Raw genomic sequence first — 12,123 nt, forward strand, 5'->3', positions numbered from 1 at the left:
ATGGCATTAAAATTGGCTAATCCACCTGTAATGCAAATTCCTCTGAAATAAATATTCCACCCTCCCTACTATCATGGAGCAATGATCTCTTTGTAACTGACTTTTTAATTCTTGAAAGCTCTGAAATGCAAAAGGAAATCTTGCTGCTCTGTGTTGCACGATAGACAGCACCACCCACAACTGGCACTTACAGAAGTGTCAGGCTCTGCTCTGACCACTGATGGAGACTCGCGGTCATTCTGCTCAATTTGCTCCTCTTCATCTTCTCCAGGAGCAGAGGGAGCTGGGGCAGACACCGATGCTGGTTTTGTGCTCTGGGACAAGAGAGAAGCGTGTGCGACAAGCTATTACCTATCACGTATAACCTCCTTCCTTCTCACATCTACGACCGTATCTTCCAAGGAGAAATCATAAAATTCCAGAGTAAAAGGATAGTAAAAGGATTCTAAGCCACACAGATCAAATTAAACCAGGCCAATTCAACAGAACTGCATATGGATATGAAGCTGATATTCCTCCCTGGCTGCCATCAGCAAGCAACATTGTCTCTGCAATGCAGAGTTTTAGCTTTTGAAAGCTCTGCAATGGAAAAGAAAGAAAGAGACAGCTACACCTTTGCTATTGCTGCTGCAGACATGGAAGCCTACAACTGGATCTGAATCTCATCCAGTGCTGGAAAAGGGCAGGAAACGTTGTGCAGAAGCATATTTGCTTGTTGGAAAATGAGAAAATCAACAGGACTTTTCCTCTACTAAACCAGCAAAACAAAAATGCAACCAGCAACAAGCAGGGAGTGTCTCTGACACCAGTGTCTAAAGCACTGGGATGCAGTGAGGGCATGTTTGGCAGGGGAACATCCCTGGTGGTGAGCACTGTCACCTATGGAACCATGGAAGTTTGCCTGATTGTCCCTCTAGAGGCTCCCGTTTTCCACCCTAAAGCTTCCTCAGCACCTCCTCCTTGGCCTTGTGCTCCACAGCATTCCCCAGCTCTTGTGTCCTTCTCTGCACACGCTCCAGCCCCTCCAGGGCTTTCTGCTTCAGATGGGCTCACAAGTGTTTACGTTAATAAAAAGATAAAAATCTTTCTAAAGTGTAAGATGACTTTAGAATGTAGACATAATTTTGGGAAATGTTGGGAAATTTGAAATTAATAAGCACAATCAGGACCATAAAATCGGGATCTAAATCATTAAGGAAAATTAAAATTTATAAAGCTGAGACTGCGAGTTGCTATAGTAAGAATTTAGTAAGGAACCAAGCTGAGACTTCTTTCAGCAGAAAGCCCAGAACTGTGTCTAGAAACCAAGACAGATTTCTCTCAGAGCTCAGTTGCTACAACAATAATCTGCCTAGTTCAGAACATGATGTAGCAACATCTGATTAGAAAAAAATAGGGTTATATCTTTTGGAAAAAAAAGAGGTTTTAAGTTTTTAAACGAACAAATTTTATCCATGCCAGTCTCTTATGGGAGGGATAATAGCAGGCCTATGTATTAATCACTCTCACATTATAACTCTTGTTTTTTGACATGGAAAAAGAATTTTCTCGGAAGGCAGAGGTCAATTTGGATATTGACCAATTGAAGGTGGACACGCCTCTGAGAACACAGAGGGGTTAAAAGCAGAATTCCCAGGAGAACTGGCTCTCTTTGGTTCCGGTCAGCGTGCAGTGCAGGACTCTGCCCTGCCCGGCCGTGGCTGGGTGGGGAGGGGGAGGCCCATGGCCTGACTGAGGTGGGCCCAAGGGTGGAGGGACTGGAGCTGGGCTGGCCACTGCAGGTAGAAGGGTGGAGAAATCTGGGATGTCTCCATTTCCCCCCAGAGTCGAGAGAGAGAGAGAGAGAGAGTGAAGAGACAGCGGTGGTTTTATCAGCATCAGCAGTACGCCGCAGGAAAGGAGAAGAGCGAGGGGCCGCAAGGTGCCCAGCTGCCTGTGGGAGCCAGAGCCTGAGCATCGAGCCAGCCCTGGGAGTCAGGACTTTTAACCCTTCCTTGAGAAATGAAAGCTTGGTGAAATTTCACTCCTCCTCGGTTTGAAAGAGAGGAAGAGAGACAGCTTGGACCCTGGGATGTTAGAAGGAGGAATTCTAGGTGGGAGGAGATGAGGAGTGTTTTTTTTGGCTGGACTTTTCCTTGTTGGCCATAGACTGAACCGATTTTTCTCTTTCAAGAGAGACTGTATTTTAGGAGGATGCCAGTGAGCCAAGAGACCTGCTTCAGCTGGGAAAAGACAGAAGTGGAGCAAACAGAGAAGAGTTAGGGGGTTTGTGGTGGTGTCCCCTGACCTCAAAGAAGAAGAAGAGAAGAAGATCTCTGTTCTTGTACCCTCGGCCCCAGGGGAAAATGGGGGGAACTGTCGTCCCAAAAAATGAAAAAACTGAGCTGTTGTTTTCCCCCTCTTGGAAAGCATCCTTGAAAGAAAAAATCCTAAAAGCAGTCGGTCCATCCAGGCATTGGTGGTGAGAGCACTGTGCATGGAAAGGAGCAGGGTCACCATGGCAAACCTTTTCTCCGGGCGGTGCCATGTGTGACATGGAAACACAGGATGTGGCAGTGTGTTTCTTGGGGGGGTCTGTGGCACAGAGGAGACTCCTGTTCTCCCTTGATGGACTGAGTATCGATTGTCTGCAGGGTGGAAACCTGATTGGGGTCCAGATTGTGTCTCACTGTGGTTTGTTGGAGTTGGTGGTGGGAGGAAGAATACTTTGCAAGGTTTTCATTTTGATCTTTGTGTGTTTTTTTTCTCTCTTTTTTTTCCCTTTTATAGTAGTAGCTTAATAAAGTTTTTTCCTTGTTAAAAAGCTTTGGCTTGCTTTGCTCTGTCCTCGATTGCATTACAGCATTCAATTGAGAGATTGAATTTTCATGGGGGCACTGGCATTGTGCCAGTGTCAAACCATGACAAGAACATCAAAGAGTGAAATCAAACTTTGAAAGAAAGCAGAATTAACTCTCTTTATTTTTAATTATGTGTTAAAAAGTATTTTTTTTACTCTTATGAACTCATGCCAACTGATTATCGCATTGTGGCAAGACTGATTTTAACTAATTCACAATTTATGTTATTTATGAAAACTCCAGCAGAAAATACTTACTAAGGTTTTAAGGGAAAAATATGTTAGTAGTACATATGAAACATTTTCAGAAGCTAAATTGTCTAGCAAACTGCCATATGATAAACCAGACACAGAAACTTTTTTCCTAGGTCAGTGCTGAGAGATATTAAACAAGCTGCAAGAAAAACTTTCATTTCTGTCAAATCAACAGGTACTCCTCTTAAAGCATATTCGACCATGACACAAAGAACAAATGAATCATATCGTACATTTTTAATTAAGTTAACACAAGCTGTTGAATAACAACGCCCTGATAAAGCAGCTCATTCTTATATTCTCCAAAACCTAGCATTTGTAAATGCAAATGATGATTGCAAAAAAATTATTTCTACATTACCCAAACAGCCTCCAACTGTTACTCAAATGCTTTCAACTTACAGTAAAATTAGCACTCCAAGGTATCTTGCTACAGCACAAGCTAGTGCCTTTAGAGAGCAAATTACTAAATCTCATGATTCACTAAAAAACAAAGTTTAAAAAGCAATGGAAGAACAAATAAAACTTTTTGAAAAAACTCTTGCTGCTGTTCAATGAAATTCTACTAAAAAGTCGTGCTTCAGATGTGAGAAGACTAGTCATGTGATAAAGACTTACCTTGATCCAATAATAAAATCTGAAGAATACCTTCTCTTAGTCCTCAATATCAAAAAGGGAAACATTATGCAAAAAATTGTCATTCTAAATTTGATATAGATAGTAATCCCCTACCGTTAAACTCCAAGCAAAGCGCAACCCACCACGCAGTGAAACAAGCATTAGTAACCCAGAATCCAGGGAATTTTGCCCCCTTAGCCTTAACTAGGAGACCTCAAAGCCAAACACCTTTACCACCAGTACCACAAGATGTTCCTTCTTATTACCTCCAAGGACAAAACTGGACTTGGCCAACTCAAAATTAATACGGTTTTTAAAAAATTTCTGTTACGAATGTATACCTACAGGTGTGATTAAGAAATCACAACAAAGACAAGAATTTTAAATTCTTATAGGTTAAGACAACAATACAAGTCTTGGACTATTAATTTTTCCAGTTATCATTTCAGTAAACTACAATGAAGAGCTAATAGTTTTAGCTCTTCTCCTCAAAGCCCCAACAATAATTCAACCTAAGACGCCTCTTGCTTTTACAATTGCTTTACCTATAGACATACTCAAACAAAATGTATCTCAACAAGATGCTTTGTTAACCAATCAAACGGTGTACCAAGGTGTTCCAGATGTGATTTCTACTCCAATGCTAGGTGTCTTCTAAGTAGAACATACTTAGAAGTATGTTCTAAACCAACCAGAACTGACTTGTGCCCTAACTCATCGTGGTAGACCAATTTATGTTACAGGCATACCAGATACGGTGCAGATGTCTCTGTAATTTCTCTCCTGTTTTAGCCCAGTAGCTAACACTTAGTATCACCTATGAGAACACTCACAAGGATCAGAAGAACTACTGTTTGCTTACAAAGTGAATCCATAATTACTAGTACAAGTCCTGAAAGGAAGACAGCTGCTGCACGTCCCTCTCTATCAATAATTTCTAGAAACTGGCCTCTTGTCATTATCGCTATAAAGGACTGTTTCTTCAACATACCACCACTTCATCCTGAAGATGCCCCAAGATTTGCCTTCTCAGTTCCAGTCATCAATCAAAGAAAGCCAATGCAAAGATAGCACTAGAAATCTTTACCACAAGGGATGAAGACTTCTCTAACAATTTAACAATATTTTGTCACACAAGTACTGTGCCCAACTTGACAGAAGCATCCACAATCCACAATTCTACACTACATAGATGATCTCCTCATTGCAGCACTGACACAGACAAAGATGAAACAAACTCGTGACAGTGCTGTCACTGAAATCCAAAAGACTGAACTAGAATTTCTACATCTAAGATACAAGAAATCCCACTCTAAATATATCTAAGATAGAAGATAGCAAAACAAACAATTTCACTACAAAAGATACACCTTCAAGTCAACATCAACACTTTGCAAGATTTACAGCAACTTTTAAGAGAAATGAACTAGATGAAACCTATTTTGAAAATTGCCAACGATGAACTTGCTCCACTTTTTGATCTACTGAGAGAAAACTGTGACATTAAATCTCCCAAGATTTTAACACCTGAAGCTCAACTCACCATAAAAAGTCACAAAAACTTTCCAAAGAAGACAAGCCCATCATTATGCTCCCAAGAAACCTTTCTTCCTGACTGCTTTGAGACAGAAGCTACAACTTTATAGCCTCATTTTTCCATGAGATCCATCTGAGAAAGATCCATTATTAATAGTAGAATAATAAGTTTTTCTTCCCTACAAGTCTCCAAAAACAATTTCTACAACCCTAGAGATAGTAGCACAAATTGTAATTAAGGCCAAAGCAAGAATATTAACCTTAATAGGTAAAGATTTTACAGTTCTCTAATTACCTTTAAATAAAGATTATTTAGATTAGGCATTACAAAATTCAGATGATTTACAAAATGCATTCTTAAATTTTGCAAGTGTTTGTGCTATTCATTATCCAAGTCACAAATTATTACAAACAAAATTGAGTTTCAAAAAATAGCCCTTGCTAAGTGAAGGGCCTTTAAGTAATACAACGCTCTTCGCTAATAAGTCAAGAAAAACACATAAATCAGTAATTGTATAGTTAAATCAAACTACAAAAAATTAGAAATCAAATATCCAAATAGTTGAAAGTTCTCCTCAAGTAGTTAAAATAGCTGCTGTTGTTAAAGCTCTTCAGCTATTTTCAAAGCCTTTCAGTTTAATTACAGATTCTACCTCTGTTACTAATGTAGGTAAAAATATCGTTTTAAAAAATATTAGTAATAATAATTTATATTGCTAGCTCTCATGTCTTCATAAAAATTTACAACACAGAACTAACCTATATTTTATTTCTCATATTAAAACTCATTCATCTTTACCAAGATGTTTAGCAAAAAGAAATACAAGAACAAAAAAACTGGCCATAGTTATCTCAAACACATTAGCAAACATTTTTCAGCATGCAAAATTGAGTCATACCTTTTTCCTCAATATACACAAGTACTTGTACAGACGTTTTGTATCTCTAAATCCCAAGCTAAAGCTATTATTAACAGTTACCCTGATTGTCACCTTGTGCAAACCCCTGTTTCTACAGGAACTGTTAATCCACAAAGTTTATAAAGAGTACAATTATAACAAACATCACTAAATACCCTTCTTTGGGGAGATTTAAAAATATTCATGTTTCAGTAGATTCACTATCAAGTACAGTTTTTACCTCTATCCACACAAGAGAACAAGTAATCGTACCTATCAACATTTTTTACAAACATTTACTTCATTAAGTGTACTCCAGGAAATGAAAACAAACAATAGCCCCACATATCTATCTCAAAAAGTAACAACATTCCTAATAAATTAAAATGTTCATCACACCTGTAGTATTCCCCACTCCCCCACAAATCAAACAACTGTTAAAAAGACATATCACACATTAAAACACATTTAGATCAACAGAAGAGGGGAGCAGAAGTAATACTACAGATAAAATTGAGTCAAGCTTTATATGTTTATAATTTTTTAAACAGTTCTTTTGCAGAACCAGATCCACCAATTCTTAAGCATTTTACAAATAACACACAAACAAAACTAAAAAAAAATTCTCTTGTTTTAATTAAAAGACCTGAAAGAAGACAAATTAAAAGTCCTCGCCAATTAATAACTTAAAGCAAAGAGTATACTTGTATTTCTCCAAGTATTAGAAAAGCAAAGTGAATTCCAATAAAGAGCATCAAACCATACAACACACCAAAACACACTAACAAACCCAAAAGTAAAAAAGCAATCACACAAACGTAAGCTAAACAGAGACTACAAGTCACGCCCAGTGTTCCTATGTCACCTGTAGAATCTGCAAACTTCAATCTAATGATAATGATACATGTGTAGAGCTTGTTTCGTAGAGCTCTTTTAACAAAAACATGAAAAGAAAGATTTCTTATCATTAGATTCTAAAAAATTAATATTCTAAACTCTCCAAAAAATGCAGTTTAAAAGTTAAAATATTATCGAAAATTCTTTTAACAAAGAGTAACTCAACAAAAAAGTTATGAAAGAAAATCAGTTCACTTTGTATTTTCTAACTTTGCTTACTTTTTATCATGCAAATTTTCCTATACAACACCAAAACCAAATGTCTAAGTCACATTAACCAAAGCTACAAGATCAGATACCATATGTATGTCTCACTCAAATCCAAAAAAGCCTTTTTCAACCTGTTTAGTTAGTGTACCACTAAAAATTAGCCAATACCTATATAACATGATCTTTTAACAAAAAAGTGATTTAACAACAAGCTAAGTGAAATTACTAATAGAAACAATCGCACATGGGATTAAAGCCTCTAGACCAAACAACTCCTCAAAACAAGTTCAGAACCCCAAGAATTAAAGATCCATAGTTCCTTAGCAATAAATTTCCGTGTCACATTTTCAAGAAACAATTAGAAAAAAAATAATTCTCCAAAATACAGTGCTATTCACTCTTACTATGAATACAAAAATTTAAGGCTTTAGTGCAATTACTCATACACTGTAGATAAAAATCTAAAGTTAACAAATATCCACGGAAATTACCAAAATGTTATTAGTTCATTTGTAGAAATAAAACATAGCAAAACATTCTATCATACCCTAAAGACAAACCATGTAACATTAGCACACTCACTGTAATAACACCTAGTACTAAAACAGTTTCAAAAAAGACAAGAAAAGACAAAAGATCTATTCATATATACCCAAAAAATTACAGCAGTAATTTCAGTCTTTCAAAAAAAACCACAAAATATTTCAACAAGCTTCTTCTTACCTACAATTGCTTCAGAAAAAACATTAAGACAAATAGACAAGATTAAATATTAACTAAACAAACAAATACCACATCCAGTGCGCTCAGTAACACGCAGACTGACATCAGCAGTGTCCAACAAATTCCAAAATCAAACAACAGTTAATTTTCTTTTCTAACACATAAACAGAGTTGAAAAGAATTCAAAAGAATGTGCTACATAAATTTGTCTAATCATTCTAAATCCATTCACAAAAATATACAAAAACTTAAAAACTCTACAATCTACAATTAAAAATAAAGAAACATAGTTAAACAATTTATTCAGGAAGTAGAGCTTAACTCCTTAATCAAAAGAACTTTACAAGTTCAGTAAAATCTTGTTATTAGAATATTAATATTAATACCACATACACTTCATTATTCACAACAAATTACAAACTCATCAAAAAAGTTTTTATTTTCCAAAAGAAAAAAATTTAAAAAAATTATAGACAATTCACAAAACCTCAGCAAAAACAATTAAAGTCACTCACAAATTTAACCTTTACATTGAGGCCTTAAAAAAGTCAAAATTTATCAGAACCTAATACAGATACTAAACCTAACTTTACCCAACATTAAGAATGGTTTAACTTAGAATTATAGAGCTTAAAACAAACAAAAACAAAAGTACCTTCATGTAAAAAGTTTATAACTTTTTTCCTACATGAATAAATATATGCAGTAGTAAAGCTATGGAACACAAAGTAATAAATAACTGACAAGTCAAAAATAGTTTATTTAAAAAGAGAGGGGGAATTGTAGGAATATATAAAAGGTAAAAAACTTTAGAAAGTGCAAAAAGGCCCCAGAAAGTAGACATAAAGCTGAAAAAGGCTGGGAAATTTCAAAACCTTCTCATGGGAAGCTAGGAAAATAAGAACCAAGTGAATTCATTTATATTTATCATAAGGAGCAAGAAAGAACAAGAACTTAGTGATAGTTTGAGATGTCAAAAGTCCTAGATATATGCTTTGCAAAAATAGAAAAAGTTTCAGTCTTATATAATGAATTACTCTATATCGTTTGAGGTTCATAGAAGTCCTTCTGGTAATGTTAAACCCACATGGGTCCTTTTCTTATTGGTTAGGGTATAATGACTCTGCACCTTTTCTTTTATGTTATAGGTTCAAAGAATATGTAGAAAAAGGCTTTGCATCAACTGCCATCTTGCCTTTGATCTAGATTTGCATGGATGTTCATTTCTCTGTGTCTCTGGCTTTTTGCTTGGATGATACAGACATAATAAATGCTAAGTCTGCAACCAGTCCGGGTCCCATCCTGTTTTGTGAGACACAGACCGACCGGGCAGAAAGTGGACACACACTCCCAGCTCTGGCCGCAGCGCTGCCCAGCCCAGGGGGACGGTCACTGCCCTGCTCCTGCTGCCCCACTGCTGCTGACACAGGCCAGGATGCCCTTGGCCTTCTTGGCTACCTGGCCAGGCGCTGGCCACCTTCAGCTGCTCTTGACCAGCACCCTGGGCTCCTTTGGCCCACGCAGCTGCCCAGCCACAAAATTGCCCGTTTGACTGCAAATACCGCATTAAATTGTCCTTCTAATTCTACAACCACATCTTCTAAGGAAGTATCATGAAGTTTTATAAGGATAGGAATCTAAGTTGCTGTGACTTCATTAAAATGGGCTTATTCAACTCTCTGCAAAACTGAGTTTGTAGGTCTTCAAGGCTCTGAGTTGGAAATTAGGAAATATCCAGCTATGCCTTTGTATTTGTTGTGGAATGCCTGAAAATGGATTTTCTTTCAGCCTGCATGCCTGGCCCTCTACAGCCTACTGGTTCTGGCTAAGCACACAGCTTGCTCTGCAATTGCCAAACAGCACAAACATGAAATGTTCCTTTCTTACTCACCTTAGGACCAGCACCGCTGAATACATGCTTCAGGTGACCTGTAGTAGGCAAGGGAAAATGAACCAGATGCTGTGAGAAAATTGTCTGGGCTGGTGAAACCCACAGAACAAGCACCACGAACAGAGAGTTTTCCCTTTCACAACATCCCTTCAGCAGACACATTTCATTCATACAACCAGCAAGAGATCCAGATAATATTCTTGGGCATGCCTACCCTTTGGCCTGTTTAGCCATTAAATGAATACAAACATGATGAAGAAAATGCAAATTGTTCTCTAACACTCAATGCTCCTGTTCTACCAAACACATCACACCTCTTTTAAAAATCCTCTCCTTCTGGTACCTAGGGTTTTTTTTAATCAGATGCATGCACAACTTCTCATTAACTTGCTGGAAACAGTTGCCCAGAAAAGCTTTTCCAAAATTCCACTCTGACGGGGCAGGCTCTATTGTGACACAACACAGCAGCAGCTCCAAGTTCCAGGAGCAGACACTCACTGCTTTGGAGTTTGCTCTTCCTTGCAAAGGGAATCACTATTTAACACTCAGTCAAGGCTCAAGTTAGACAGTCAAATCCTTTCATGACAAAATGTAGAAAGAAAGAAGCTTTCCCTGAATTCTGGGAAATACTGCACAGTTGTTAGAAGGCCTTCCAAGAAGGTCTCCAGTTTACATTTTCAAAGCTGTCTTGCATGTCCCAGCAAACTGAGGAAAAGACAGACTCTGCTGCCTCAGACTCTCCCGTGGAGGGAAAAGAACCCCTGCAGGTTCCCTTGCAAATGCTGCCCCTGTGGCTGCAGAAATCCCCTTGTACCTGGATGCCTTGACAGGAGCTTTACCAAACCAGTGGCACTCTAGTGTTCTTTCTGTTTTAAAATAACTCAGGCACTAACAAAGAGCAGGAAGACATACAGAAGCCAGGTTCGGGTACACCCAGGGAAAACCTCTACTTACGTGCCAGGTTAGTGAGGTAATAGCCAGAATAAACAACGCCATAAGCTGTGAAAGCTGCAGCAGCAAGTTGCTCAATCATTGTAGCACTGCTGTGCAGATTTGTCCAATACTAGAAAAAACAAGGCTCTTGTCAGTGGGCAGCTCTCACTGACAAGCGCCTCAACCAGGAGGATGCTCCTGCACTGAGCAAGCCCTAGGGTTGCTCTGACACTGAGGCCTTCCATGCACCAAGACAACCTTCTGCTGTCACCATGACCACATGGCAACCATGCCCTGACATCACAGTGCAAGCACTCTATATTGGCCTGTGAATTTATGCAGAGCAATAACCACCCTTCCGTACAGCAAACGCAAAATAACCGGGGAAGTTCTTCTCTGTCACAAAGCAGCACAAATTCACTTTGTGGCCAAACCCTGTTGTTCAAGGAATCCAAGAGTAACTCAAGGAGTGCACCAAACACCTATAGCCTGTACCCCAACTGAGCACTCAGATGGGACCCAAGCAAAGGAAACCAGACCAAGAAAATGGCCCAAAGCATTGCACTTCTGAGAAACAACGCTTACTTTTAAAAAATTTAAATGTTTATTAAATCTTAACAAAGGACTGAATAAGGAAAATTTGCAGCACTGGGAGACTCTGACCATTACAAGCAGCACATCTATAGAATGGATGCTCTGCCTTTTATACCCTTAACCCCTCCAAAGTTTTGTCAAAGTTTTGCCATCCACTGGTGGAGATTCCTTTCTTACATTCTTATTGGAGGTCAGGTGTTGCTACGCCACCCACACCTCCTGGTCACAAGCCAGCCCTCCCCAAAACCCCTGACTACCAAGGCTATTGCAAGGGGCAGGGGAAATAGGACTCTGGGAGGATGTATTACAATAACATCACTATACATTTTTACATCCCCATAATATCTACCTCTTAACAGTGAGAGCCAACTGTTACATGACTCATCTATAACACACAGAACCAGGAGAGAAGGCACTGTTGGCATAACAGCTGAAACAATTCCTGACAAATCTCCCACATGTTTGCACATTTATTGGATATGCCCAGGGCTCCTGAGCATGTACATCTCGGCCTTTATTCCCCTTTGGAAGCAGTCAAACTGGCAGCATCTGCCTGCCAGCAGGAGCTGCTCCGAGCTGGGAAGAAGACTGGTGGTGCTGATTTCCAGAGGCTTCTGTGTCCCAGGAGAAGATAAGGAAGGAGTGGATTGAAAGGTGCTGGCGCTGCTGCTGCTCTGTGCCAGACAGCCCTGGCTGAGCAGGGCACGGCGCTGCAGACTCTTGCTCCT

Source organism: Lonchura striata, chromosome Z (assembly GCF_050655825.1).
Source record: "Lonchura striata isolate lonStrDom1 chromosome Z, ASM5065582v1, whole genome shotgun sequence".
Classification (NCBI taxonomy): Eukaryota; Metazoa; Chordata; class Aves; order Passeriformes; family Estrildidae; genus Lonchura; species Lonchura striata.